The sequence below is a fragment of the Hyla sarda genome, chromosome 4 (genome assembly GCF_029499605.1).
Source record: "Hyla sarda isolate aHylSar1 chromosome 4, aHylSar1.hap1, whole genome shotgun sequence".
Taxonomy (NCBI): Eukaryota; Metazoa; Chordata; class Amphibia; order Anura; family Hylidae; genus Hyla; species Hyla sarda.
The window spans coordinates 395,052,755-395,066,897 of record NC_079192.1 but is presented as its reverse complement, the minus strand read 5'-3'; the positions used below and the strand labels follow the sequence as shown (position 1 = coordinate 395,066,897).

General features: G+C 40.2%; 1 long non-coding RNA gene across 1 annotated transcript in view; it reads right to left on the bottom strand.

Moving 5' to 3' along the window:
- The window catches only part of LOC130267425 (uncharacterized), a 71,852-nt gene extending 59,831 nt beyond the window's left edge, over window positions 1-12,021 (bottom strand). Inside the window, exon 1 of the long non-coding RNA XR_008843186.1 lies at window positions 11,958-12,021. This is a non-coding gene — a long non-coding RNA (uncharacterized LOC130267425). The remainder of the gene's footprint in view (window positions 1-11,957) is intronic.
- Window positions 12,022-14,143: the final 2,122 nt, after the last annotated feature.

Below are 14,143 nucleotides of genomic sequence, written 5' to 3'. Positions count from 1 at the left end.
AGTTAGGTATCCAGGTATGTAGGTAAGTAGTTAAGCATCCAGGTATAAAGTTAGGTAGCCAGGTAACTAGTCAAGTAGGTAGCCAGCACCCCCCTCCACCCAGTGACGGATCCAGAGTCTATTCTCGGGAGGGCACTATCAAAGTATTTTGTGTTAGCAGACAGAAAATAAGGTGTTGCTTATGGAAGTTACAGGTAGGTATTCCCCCAGGTAGGTAGTGTCCCCCAGGTTGGTAGTCATGCCCCCTGTAGGTAAATTCCCCAGATAGCTGCCCCTCTATGAAAACCTCCAAATGTAGGTAGTAGGCATACCTCCTATTAGTTTGGTAGTTTGTCCCCATATTAGCTAGGCAGGAGCATAGTAAATAGTCCCTCACATTAGCTAGGCAGCAGAAGTCCCCTACATTAGTTGTAGGCAGCAGAGTCTCCCCACATTAGGTGTAGGCAGCAGAGTCCCTTCACATCAGATGTAGGAAGTAGAGTCCTCCCACATTAGGTGTAGGCAGCAGAGTCCATCCACATTTTGTGTAGGCAGCAGAGTTCCCCCACATTAGGTGTAGGCAGCAGAGTCCCCCTACAGCAGGTGTATGGAGCAGAGTCCCCCCCCAAATCAGATGTAGGCAGCAGAGTTGCCCCACATTAGGTGTAGGCAGCAGAGTCCCGCCACATTAAGTGTAGGCAGCAGAGTCCCCCCCACATTGGGTATAGGGAGCAGAGTCCCCCACATTGGTTATAGGCAGCAGCATCCCACCACATTGGGTATAGGCAGCAGAGTCCCCCCCACATTGGGCGTAGGCAGCAGAGTCCTCAACATTGGGTATAGGAAGCAGAGTTTCCCCACATTGGGTATAGGCAGTATAGTTCCCCCACATTAGGAATAGGCAACAGAGTTCCCCCACATTAGGAATAGGTAGCAGAGTTCACCCACATTTGGAATAGTAAAAAAGTAATCCCTCCCAGTAGCAAATATAATTAAAACAAAAAAAATCTATACTTCCCAAGGGTATCTACTAAAAAAACTTTTTCCACTTTGAGAGGGAGATTTATTTTGGACAGAAGAGAGAAGGCTGAACAAGTACTTTTCTACTTCCATTGAACTCTTAATGGCCCTTTGGCTGGAGTCAGTGCAGATATACATATATATATATCTCAGCATAAGAAATCAACATATTTTGTATATTTTGGTGTAAACTATAAAAAGTGATTTTTTCCCAAAATGAATTAAGAACAGATTGTAAGGGAAATAAATGTTCCACAAATGAACCTACTACAGACTACAAGTAGACAGTCAACTCATTCAGTGAATTTAGGTGCTACTTAAATAAATGTGCATAAATGTTCCCAAACACATCTGGCTGCTAAACTAGTTATATCTCCTGTTACCATAGATACTGTGATATCACAGCATGACGGGGACCAGCAACATTACTGAGAGAATTATTTAGTAGTGTTTACGTGCTGAGGATTTGTCTTGTCTGAAGGTGCACATTGCTCACTCTCGGTATATATTTAGGCTATTGGTGTCACTGAGGTCACTGAGGACAATGACCTTGGAGGCCATTGACTGAGGAGATCATTGACCTAGGAGGTCACCAACCAAGGATATAGTGGCAGATCGTGCGGGTGCTATAGGTCCCTTGGAGACAGGAAGCCTCCTCTCCTGATTGGTCCCATTTTGTTTTACTGTGTCTTCTATAGAGAACTACATTGTCAGCAAATTATTGGAGGAGAGTATTGACCAATGGGTGATGGAAAGCAAAGGGAAATAAACACCCAAATCAGACTCCATAATTGGAGGCCCATTTCGATCTTTTCTTTGGTGCCTCCTTTCTTCTATGTACATACGCCACTGCCACCAACCTGAGATCTTACTGAACGTAGAAATGACCAACCTTGAACGTTTCTGGCTTTATAGATCAAAGAAATTGAAGCTTATTGGTTGCTATGGGCAACTGGGCAAATTTTCATCTGGACAGGTTTTGATAAATCTCCTCCACCAACCTTATACACTACTGATGATTGAAAAGCGTCTGAGCCCACAGTGACGAAGTGAGGTTATCCATATGAGACAAGCCCTTAAAGGGGTACTCACGTGCTCCAATGCTTGGAGCCGGCAGCCATGATTGTGGCGTCACGGTCACGCCGCCATGCCCTCACACCATGCCTCTCCATTCATGTCTATGGGAGGGGGCATGTCCACCATCACGCCCCCTCCCATAGACATGAATGGAGGGGACGTGACGTCACGAGGGGCATAGCCGTGATGTCAAGACCACTGCATTTGTTTAGAAAGCCATCTTATCCCCTATCCACGTGATCAGACATCCTATCCCCTCTCCTTTGGATATGTGAGAAGATGTTTAGCAGCGGCGTATCCCTTTAAAGGGGTACTCCGCTCCTAGCATCTTATCCCCTATCCAAAGGATAGGGGATAAGATGTCAGATCACGCGGGCCCACTGCTGGGGACGCCCGGGATCGCCGCTGCGGCACCCCGCTGTCATTACTGCACAGAGCGAGTTCACTCTGTACGTACTGATGGGCGATACATGGGATGGAGCTGTGTGACATCATTGCTCCGCCCCTCGTGACATCACGACCCGCCCACTTAATGCAAGTCTATGGCATGGGCGTGACCACTGCCACGCCCCCTCTCATAGACTCGTATTGAGGGGGCGGAGCCGTGACGTAACGATGCTCCGGCCCCTGTATTGCTCGTTATTACGTGCAGAGCGAACTCGCTCTGTGCTGTAATGATAGCGGGGTGCCGTAGCGGGGATCCCAGGCGTCCCCAGCAGCAGGACTGCGGCGATCTGACATCTTATCCCCTATCCTTTGGATAGAGGATAAGATGTCTAGGGGCGGAGTACACCATTAAGGCCAAAACCTAACACAGGATAAGCCTTGTTAGTGCTCTACTGTGAAGCATTTTTACCCCAATCCAGGTGGGTCACAGGCCACTTATCATTATTATTTCTTGGGTCCCATTAGATTTTGAAAAAAACAAACAAATAAATAACCATATATAGCTAAAACATAGAAAATGCATTCATATCTGAACTATATATCAATATGTTCATCTCCTCCTGCTCTATAACATGTCTGCAGAACTATATATCAATCTGTTCAGCTCCTCCTGCTCCATAACATGTCTACAGAACTATATATCAATCTGTTCAGCTCCTTCTGCCCTATAACATGTTTACAGAACTATATATCAATCTGTTCAGCTCCTCCTGCTCTATAACATGTCTACAGAACTATATATCAATCTGTTCAGCTCCTCCTGCTCTATAACATGTCTGCAGAACTATATATGAATCTGTTCAGCTCCTCCTACTCTATAACATGTCTGCAGAACTATATATCAATCTGTTCAGCTCCTCCTACTCTATAACATGTCTACAGAACTATATATCAATCTGTTCAGCTCCTCCTGCTCTATAACATGTCTACTGAACTATATATCAATCTGTTCAGCTCCTCCTGCTCTATAACATGTCTACAGAACTATATATCAATCTGTTCAGCTCCTCCTGCTCTAAAACATGTCTACAAAACTATATATCAATCTGCTCAGCTCCTCCTGCTCTATAACATATCTACAGATCTACATTTCAATCTGTTCAGCTCCCCCTGCTCTATAACAAGTCTACAGAACTATATATATCAATATGTTCATCTCCTCCTGCTCTATAACATGTCTACAGAACTATATATCAATCTGCTCAGCTCCTCCTGCTCTATAACATGTCTACAGAGCTGTATTTCAATCTGTTCAAATCCTCCTGCTCTATAACATGTCTACTGAACTATAAATCGATCTGTTCAGCTCCTCCTGCTTTTTAACATGTCTACAGAACTATATATCGATCTGTTCAGATCCTCCTACTCTATAACATGTCTACAAAACTATATATTTATCTGTATAGCTCTTCCTTCTCTATAACATGTCTACAGAACTATACATCAATCTGCTCAACTCTTCCTGCTCTATAACATGTCTACAGAACTATATATCAATCTGTTCAGCTCCTCCTGCTCTAAAACATGTCTGCAGAACTACATTTCAATCTGTTCAGCTCTCCCTGCTCTATAACAAGTCTACAGAACTATATATCAATATGTTCATCTCCTCCTGCTCTATAATATGTCTACAGAACTATATATCAATCTGCTCAGCTCTTCCTGCTCTATAACATGTCTACAGAACTATATATCAGTCTGTTCAGCTCCTCCTGCTCTATAACATGTCTACAGAACTACATTTCAATCTGTTCAGCTTCCCCTGCTCTATAACAAGTCTACAGAACTATATATCAATATGTTCATCTCCTCCTGCTCTGTAACATGTCTGCAGAACTATATATCAATCTGTTCAGCTCCTCCTACTCTATAACATGTCTACAGAACTATATATCAATCTGTTCAGCTCCTCCTGCTCTATAACATGTCTGCAGAACTATATATCAATCTGTTCAGCTCCTCCTACTCTATAACATGTCTACAGAACTATATATCAATCTGTTCAGCTCCTCCTGCTCTATAACATGTCTACAGAACTATATATCAATTTGTTCATCTCCTCCTGCTCTATAACAAGTCTACAGAACTATATATCAGTCTGTTCAGCTCCTCCTGCTCTATAACATGTCTACAGAACTATATTTCAATCTGTTCAGCTCCTCCTGCTCTATAACATGTCTACAGAACTATATATCAATCTGTTCAGCTCCCCTTGCTCTATAACAAGTCTACAGAACTATAGATCAATATGTTCAGCTCCTCCTGCTCTCTAACATGTCTACAGAACTATATATCAATCTGTTCAGCTCCTCCTGCTCTATAACATGTCTACAGAACTATATATCGATCTGCTCAGCTCCTCCTGCTTTATAACATGTCTGCAGAACTATATATCGATCTGCTCAGCTCCTCATGCTCTATAACATGTCTACAGAGCTATATATCAATCTGCTCAGCTCCTCATGCTCTATAACTTGGCGCCCACAAATCAGTTTCAACGTGATGCAGTTTCAAAGTTATGGGTTCCCTTTAAATAATTCCTGTAAAGGAACAGACTATTTGTATACATAATGAATGCATCTTATAATCCCAGTAGAGCAGGTGCAGAGCGTAAGGACAAACAAGGCCACCCAAATTGCGTAAATACTGTCTCCACTCTCACACCCATGATGAAGCACCTATTTAGGGATAAAACATAGTATAGGACTCTGCATGAATAATGCACCAAATCCAAACAAGCGATGAAAGTCAAATGCCTCTATCCTTGTGCCATCGGCCATCGCAGTGGGGGAGGGGTAATTTGATCATTTTTTAACCTCTTAACCAATGCTTTCCAACCAGGGCTCCTCCAGTTGTTGCAAATCTACAACTCCCAGTATGCCCGGACTGCCGAAGGTACCCTTGTTGGGAAACACTAGTATATACTATTGACATTGATGTGTTATTTGTATTACTAGGCTTTTCGGAAATGCTGAGAGCAGGTGTCAAGGGTTAAATGCAGCATTGCAGAATAAGATGCGATTTGAAAGGGCATCCGATCTGACAAGGAAACCCCACAGCTCTTCAGAGAAAATGAATGATGTCATTACTGAGAGCAAATGATCCCACAACCTTGCTGCTATTTATAGGCTGCGTCTTCTCCCTTGGGTCTCCATGAGCTATTTTTAAAAAGACCTTACGGAGGGTCAGACTACGACAAATCATACGCGACAAAGGGGGGATGGCACATAGAGAACAATGAGGATTTCCCTGCTTTTGTTGCCACCTCTAGATGTGATCTTTTTTGCTTCTTTTCCCAATACCATGGCATTTAAACATCAAATTTACCCATTGGGTATGGTTCATATATACAGTATATAGTACCAGGATATCCCATCCCCCCTTGCTGCAATCTCAGCAATGGTACGACCTCCCGTTTGCCGCAAGAACGTAACCTGCACATTAGAATATTTGTTGTGGCTGCAAGTCACGAGCTCGCTGAAAGATTGCAGTACTCGGTTAACCCATAGGCTGCCAGAGGTCTTACATCTTGCTAGCGATCCTGTCAAATTTTAGACCAAAGATAACATTGTTTATCATGTAGTAGCTGTGTACCTGGCATTGCAAAAGCAACAATAATATATAAATAAAACAAACATTTTTTGGGGAAAAAAATCAAAAACAAATATCTTTTATTTGATTCTTCAGTAGACTGGGAAAGCTGGGGGAGTACAGTGAACCTTGTACTGTGTACTGCCTGCCACTCAGCTTTTCCAGTCTGCTGAAGAGAAAATCTGTCTGGTAAAGAAGTCATATTAAAGCTTTTTAGGAGACTGGGGAAGCTGGGTGGTATGAATACTGCATGCCACCCAGCTTCCATAGTCTCCTGAAGCCCCAGCAGTGATAGGCTGCTGGTTCTCCCTTCACTCCTCACTGCATCAGCACTGCCATACCCTCTCCCTGCCCTTACACTGATATCTTCTCTCCCCCTCACTCTTCTCTCAGACTACAATAAATCTTCTCTCCCCCGAATGTCCTGTCCCCTCTCCCTGCCTCCAAATAAACGATTTTCTGCACCTGCCTGCCAGACAGTTAAATCATACTTTACCATGATGGTCAGGATGTTTAAAACTCCCGGGCAATCTCTGCAGTTCAGAATTACGTGATCAGGAGATGTACTGGAAGTCCCATAGACTTGCATGACACTCTACGTACATCTCCTGCAAGCTGAGACCCCCATAGACCACTACATTCAGGTGACCGCAGTACTCTATAAAGCACCCAAAACCTTCAAAAATGTTTGGAAATGGCCGAATCTCGGACACAAAGCTCCAAACATAGAGATGCTGAAATATCAGAGTCCTGGACCCGATGTTAAAATCAACAACAATACAGGGCTTGTCTTATTAGGACCATGTATCCTGTTAGAGCGTATTGATATCATAGAGAGCAGTCACCTTCTCAGGACTATTAATATGGTCACTCTTTCAATAGCTTTAAACTCCTCCCGTCCTCATTCACTCTTTAAACTCCTCCTCATTGCTTACAGCGCAGTGGCGGTATAACAATTATCTTATAAACAGCATAATTACCCACTTGTACCACATACTAACCTAAAACATAGTACAAGGATCCCCCCAACATGTTTCTCCACGATACAAGTGGTGTTTTCAAGGGTAATGACCACTGAGGATGCCACCTGTAGCGTGGTGAAACATGTTGAGGTGGTTATAATGTTTTAAATCAGCTAGGTTTCTGTTTCATTACTATTTTATCTGCATGCACAATGCAGGTGAATGCAGTTACTAACCACAATGTATTTTAAGAGGTTTGGGGGGAGTTTAAAAAGAACTGACCGTAGATGCCATTTTAATCTTAATGTAGTGGTTGCTTCTTAAAATACTTTAAAAGATCGAGAATAGGGGAATCGAGTTGGTATGGCCCTTGCAGTAAGCAGAAACTTTACTGAAACGCATCATGGTTTGTAACATGGAGATAATAAAAAAATGCATTTACAGATGCCATATGTGTGTATATGTGTGTATGCATGCTTTACAGTTGAGAATTTAACCCCTTTATTCACCTGAATATACAATCTGTCTATCATCATGGTGGATTTAAACAGAATTGTGGAAGAGTTTAGTTATTCTGCTTAAATCATCACTTTTTCAGCTAGATGATTTTTGCTAGGACTCCCTACCCTCATCTGCTGGCCGGAAGTGGTACTACTTGTGCACTGTGTTTGGGATCCGTTTCGTAAGAGACAATGAAGATAGAAGTATAAATATGTATACGTGGCGATAGAATATGAAGACAACGTTTATGTTGTGCCTGCTCCATCAGGTGCCATACGTCTGATGGATTGTTATCTTAGAACATTGGTTTTAGTGTTTTTTGGACAAAAAAACTCAGTCTGGGATATCTCAACTCACACAGGCAGTGGTCGCCAAACTGTGGCTCTCCAGCTGCATGTCCGGGCATACTGGGAGTTGTAGTTTAGCAACAACTGGCGGGATCCCCGTTTGGAGTCCATTGCTATATACTTAGCGTACGGTATTGCAGCATTGTCCGGTTGTCCCTTCCACTGGTTGCGAGCACTTACATGCCTAGATGCACACTAGTTAGAGAACCTTCTAGAGAGGGGAGAAGTGTGCTCTAGGCCTAGCCTCTCTACAGAGAAGGAAAACAAAATTAGCGGACTTCAACCTCTCGATGTAAAAGGATGTGGCGTGCAGCCTTTCCCCAGGAAAAGGTGCGCAGAGTTAGTCTTACAGGGGTACTCCGGTAGAATTTTTTTTTTTAATCAACTGGTGCCAGAAAATTAAAGAGATATTTAACTTCTATTTAAAAATCTTAATCCTTCCAGTACTTATCAGCTGCTGTTTGCTCCACAGGAAGTTCTTTTCTGTCTTACCACAGTGCTCTTTGCTGACACCTCTGTCCATGTCAGGAACTGTCCAGAGCAGGATAGGTTTTCTATGGGGATTTTCTCCTACTCTGGACAGTTCCTAAAATGGACAGAGGTGTCAGCAGAGAGCAATGTGGTCAGACAGAAAAAAAAATTACGGGAAGGATTAAGAGGAAGGAATAAAAAAATACTGGAAGGGTAAATATTTTTTAATAGAAGTAATTTAAAAAATTTAAGAAAAAGGAGGAAAAAGTTACATCCCCTGTGCACAGAAGGTGTACAAGAGCCCCATAGCTTCTCGATAGGACCTTACTGGGCTTCAGGCTGGGCCTAGGACCAAGTGACTCCTAAGTTATAAAACTTCAGAGACCTGCATCTTGGGGTTGGGAATTGCAGCTACAGTAGAGACTTTTGGGAAAAGATCAGAGCCAACCAATTCGCATTCACCTCAGGAAACAGGAGACAAGAGACTAGTAACACAACACTGTCTAAGTTCCAGACACCCCATCACACTTCAGTTTATAGGTAACTCTAGTTCCAGCCAAATCCTAGAACCCATAGAACTGGGAAAGAGATTGTCCCTTCACTCGTGAAAGAATGTTGCCTATAATAAAAGTTATGGCTTCTTCCCATTATCCAAGTATCTGGCCTTCTTTCTTTACTACACCACCGCAGGCACCCCTAACACCATTGTCTCCATGTTATACAGGTTGTGCCCTGGGACTTGGGGGGGACCATAACCTCTAGTGCAGTGGTCTCAAACTGTGGCCCTCCAGAGGTTGCAAAACTTTAACTCCCAGTATGCTGGGAGTTAGGCTAGGTTCACACTACGGAATCTCCGGGCAGAAAATTTCCGCCTGGAGATTCCGAGTGTGGCCAATAGACTGCAATGTGTTCCGCGAATATTTCCGCCTGAAGAATGAGCAACGCCATTCTTCAGGCGGAAATTTCCAAGCGGATTTTTAGTTCACAAATTCCGCTTCACAAATTCCGAAGTGTGAATTTATGAACGGAAACCCATTCACTACACTATACATTTTAGCAAGCGGAATTTCCGCTTTGAAATTGCAGGCGGAAATTCCGCAGTCTGAACCTAGCCTTAAAGTTTTGCAACCTCTGGAGGGCCACAGTTTGAGACCACTGTTCTAGTCTCTTTAGTGAAGCCCGGAGTGTTGGAGATAGATAGATAGAAGACAGATAGATAGATGGATAGAAGACAGATAGATAGATAGATAATGAGATAGATGATAGATAGATAGATAGATAGATAGATAGACATGAGATAGATAGATAGATAGATAGATATGAGATAGATAGATAGATAGATATGAGATAGATAGATAGATATGAGATAGATAGATAGATATGAGATAGATAGATAGATAGATATGAGATAGATAGATATGAGATAGATAGATAGATAGATAGATAGATATAAGATGGATAGATAGATATGAGATAGATAGATAGATAGATAGATATGTGGTGTCCCGGTACCGTATTGCATACCGTACCTTGTATGGTGGTCCCCATATTCAGAGTAACTACGCTCAGGTAGGGTCCCCCAGGTTGGACAACCCCTAGTCGCCTCTCCTCTACTCTAATTCTGTGATGTTTACATGTACATATTTAATAATAATGTGTATATTTAATATAATGTATAGTATACTTACCTTGTTAGCGTCGCAGGACCTTCGGTCATGTGACTATGTTAATTCCTCTATGGTATGTTAGAGGACCTTTGGAGGTCCTTGGGTCACATGCTACCCATAATCCTATGTAAAGGTGATTGACAGAAGTATTGGACCAATTAGCTCTAGTGCAGCCCCTGCCCATATAAGGGAGCTGTGTCCAATTACCGCTCTCTTGGGTTGCTGCTCTCGGGGACTAGCAGGACGGATCTGCGCAACTTTCAAAGACAAGCTAGGCCTGATAACCTACCGGCCTCAGCCTAAACCAAACCGTGAGTTCTAAACTAATCCCCGCAAAAGCTAGCGCGACTACTGGACCGCAACTAAATCCCCTAAATCCAGTGGAACAGCGCATATCAGTCTAAGGACTCAAAATTGCTTAAGGTCCCAACCTTTGTCAATCTCCAAGAGAATTTGCATGTATAGAGACTGTTCCTGTTATGAAGCTTGCATAAAATCTTCAGTAAAAGTTCCAACTGTTTTCAGCAAACTCTCCGGTTGTGGACATTAAATTATTCTACACCTCCCTATCGCTCTTGGGAAGGGTGGCGGTAGGACAAGCATTACAGAGGAGCCCTCACCCTGGCATCACGAGTAGAAAGGGTTAACCAGACACCCTTTAGTAACCGCACATCTACACTCCCTACACCCAACTCTTTCAAAGATAGATGTGAGATAGATAGATATGAGGGCTAGATCGACAAAAACTGAGTTATTATTATCTTTAATCTATTGTTGCCCCTATGGATAAAAATCTGGACCTAAACGTGAATTGACATATCTTCCTGGAGTTGCTCTTTAGAGGTTTCATTTCCTGTTCTGCCATTGATGGCTCAAGTGTCTTGTCATTGACTTATAGCAAAATCAGAACGTACAGGTATTGATGTTGAGGTTTTTAAAAGGAAATTATGAAAAAGTGATCAGTATATAGCGAAACAACAGCCCGCTCTGCTAATGCATGCAACTTACCCCACAGCAGAGACATCTAACAGGAAGAGAAATGGAAGGAGCCATTAACCAGGAATCTGATAGTCTACAATTCCTGACACTGAGCTCAAACAAGCCGAAGTCTACGTTTGGCAGGGAAACGATTTTTGGGGGTTTTTGGCCCTTTGGTAGAGAGTAGTTGATCAATGTAATCCAATGGCTGACCATCACGGCTCCTGATCTCAAACTGAAGACCTACGTCGGTGTTTCCCAACCAGGGTGCCTCCAGCTGTTGCAAAACTACAACTCCCAGCAGGCCAGGACAGCCGAAGGCTGTCCTGGCCTGCTGGGAGTTGTAGTTTTGCAACAGCTGGAGGCACCCTGGTTGGGAAACACTGACCTACTTAGTAGTGTTGCTCGAGAATATTCGCAATGCGAATTTTATTCGCGAATATCGCATATTCGCGAATATTCGCGAATATAGCACTATATATTCGTAATTACAAATTCTTTTTTTTGTATTTTCTTGACAGTACACATCACAGTGATCATCCCTCTCTGCTTCCAGCTTGTGTGGTGTAAAGAAGGCTCTAATACTACTGTGTGGCGTGCGAAGTTTCGCATATGCGAAAATTTACATATGCTAATGTTCGCTTATGCTAATTTTTGTATATGCTAATTTTCGCATATGATAATTTTCGCACCCGCGAATTTTCCACAGATGCGAAAATAAAACGGAAATATTACGAATATGCAAATTTAGCGAATATATAATGAATATTCGTCCATATATTCGTGAAATATCGCAAATTCGAATATGGCCTATGCCGCTCAACACTACTACTTAGTAGAAGATGGATAGCGGGGAGCATCAGTTCTGGCACAAGGTATGACGGGGCAATGAGTATGTGACATTTATCCATGTTTACCTCACTTGGTAGACTCCAATAGGTACAGGGGGAGATTTATCAGAACTTGTCCAGAGGAAAAGCTGCTGAGTTGCCCATAGCAACCAATCAGATCGCTTCTTTCATTTTTAACAAGGCCTCTGCAAAGTGAAAGAAGCGATCTGATTGGTTGCTATGGGCAACTGGGCAACTTTTCCTCTAGACAGGTTTTGATAAATGTCCCCCACAGTGTTCGATGCAGGGCCATCTTTCAATCAAGTCTCAGCCTAAATTCGGTTGCCACTGGCACACTTTGTAAAATCTTTTCCCAAAAAGATGGCGGTTCACGAGGCACTGCCCCCACCTGTCAGATATCTATGACATAACTCAATGCAGGTGGCTATGGGTGGCTTAGTGGTTGTTCAGACCGGTCAACACTTTGTGAAACTATAGCCTCACCTATGATTACCCCGATCTCGCCCTCCCAACCCCCTCCTCCAATTAAAAAATTAATTAATTAATTTAAAAAAAAAAAGTCTCCTTTATCTTTAAAAAATTACACATATTTGAAACTGCCACAATTGTGAAGGCCTAAAAATTATAACAATAACAAATATAATAATATTAATAATTATTATTAATAATCATGCTATTATTATTGTTGTTATTATTTTTACAATAATAATAATTATTCTTATTATTATTAATAAGCATGTTATTATTATTGTTGTTATTATTTTTACAATAATAATTATTATTCTTATTATTATTAATAAGCATGTTATTATTATTGTTGTTATTATTTTTATAATAATAATAATTATTATTATTAATAAGCATGTTATTATTATTGTTGTTATTTTTATAATTATTATTATTAATAATAAGAAGAATTTTATTATTATTGTTGTTATAATTTTTATAATAATAATATTTATTATTATTAATATTAATAAGCATGTTATTATTATTGTTGTTATTATTTTTACAATAATAATTCTTATTCTTATTAATAAGCATGTTATTATTATTGTTGTTATTATTTTTACAATAATAATAATTATTCTTATTCTTATTAATAAGCATGTTATTATTATTGTTGTTATTATTTTTTATAATAGTAATAATAATTATTATTAATAATAAGCATGTTATTATTATTGTTGTTATTTTTATAATTATTATTATTAATAATAAGAATGTTATTATTATTGTTGTTATAATTTTTATAATAATAATAATAGTTATTATTATTAATATTAATAAGCATGTTATTATTATTGTTGTTATTATTTTTATTCATAATAACAGTCATATTATATAATTTATTATTTATTCTGCACAGTACATTGCATATGGAACAAACAAGGTTTTTTTTTTTTTTATTGTTTTATTTAAGAAAAAAAAAAAATTCTATACATACAGTGAAATTACAGCACAAATTAATTGCCTTCATCCCCAAACAACCCCCTTTTCAAATTCCCTTTGTTTCTTCTTTGATTTCCCTATTCTAAATCTTTCACAACTTTTAATCCTCTCCACCAAACCTAAGCGCTGGTTAATATGTGTGTGTGTGTGGGGGGTGGGGGGGGGGGGGGTTATGATCGAACCATTTCCGTACTATCAAATATCAAAAGATCCTTCAAGTTCCCAAAATAGTTCATAGCTCCCAAAATAGCCGATCAATTCTTGGATCCTTGTTGGAAAAAACAAGGTAGATTTGTTGTGTCCCCCCCCCTAAAAATGTATAAAATTAGTCAATAAATTGCGTTTTTGGTAAAAAGTACAACTACAAGCCCTTATGCACAACATCTACAGAAGCAAACAAAAATGTAAGAGAAAACATGCAAAAAAAAAACATAAAACTTCTTAGAACATGTTTGTATTATGCAAAAGTACTGAAAGATTTTTTTTTACAATAATACTATATATATATATATATATATATATATATATATATATATATATATAAATATATATATATATATATATATACCGGTATATATATATATATATATATATATATATATATATTTTTTTTTTTTATATATATCCCAAAACAATAAAACTAAAAAATACTATTCTTTTACCCCCCCCCCCCCCCCCAAAAAAAAGCCCTCAAATAACTACGTAGAGGGCAATAAAACAACATAAAGGTTATGGGTCTTTAAAGGGGAATTCTGGTCCTATACATAAGAATAATAGATACTTACCCACCCCTGGTTTCC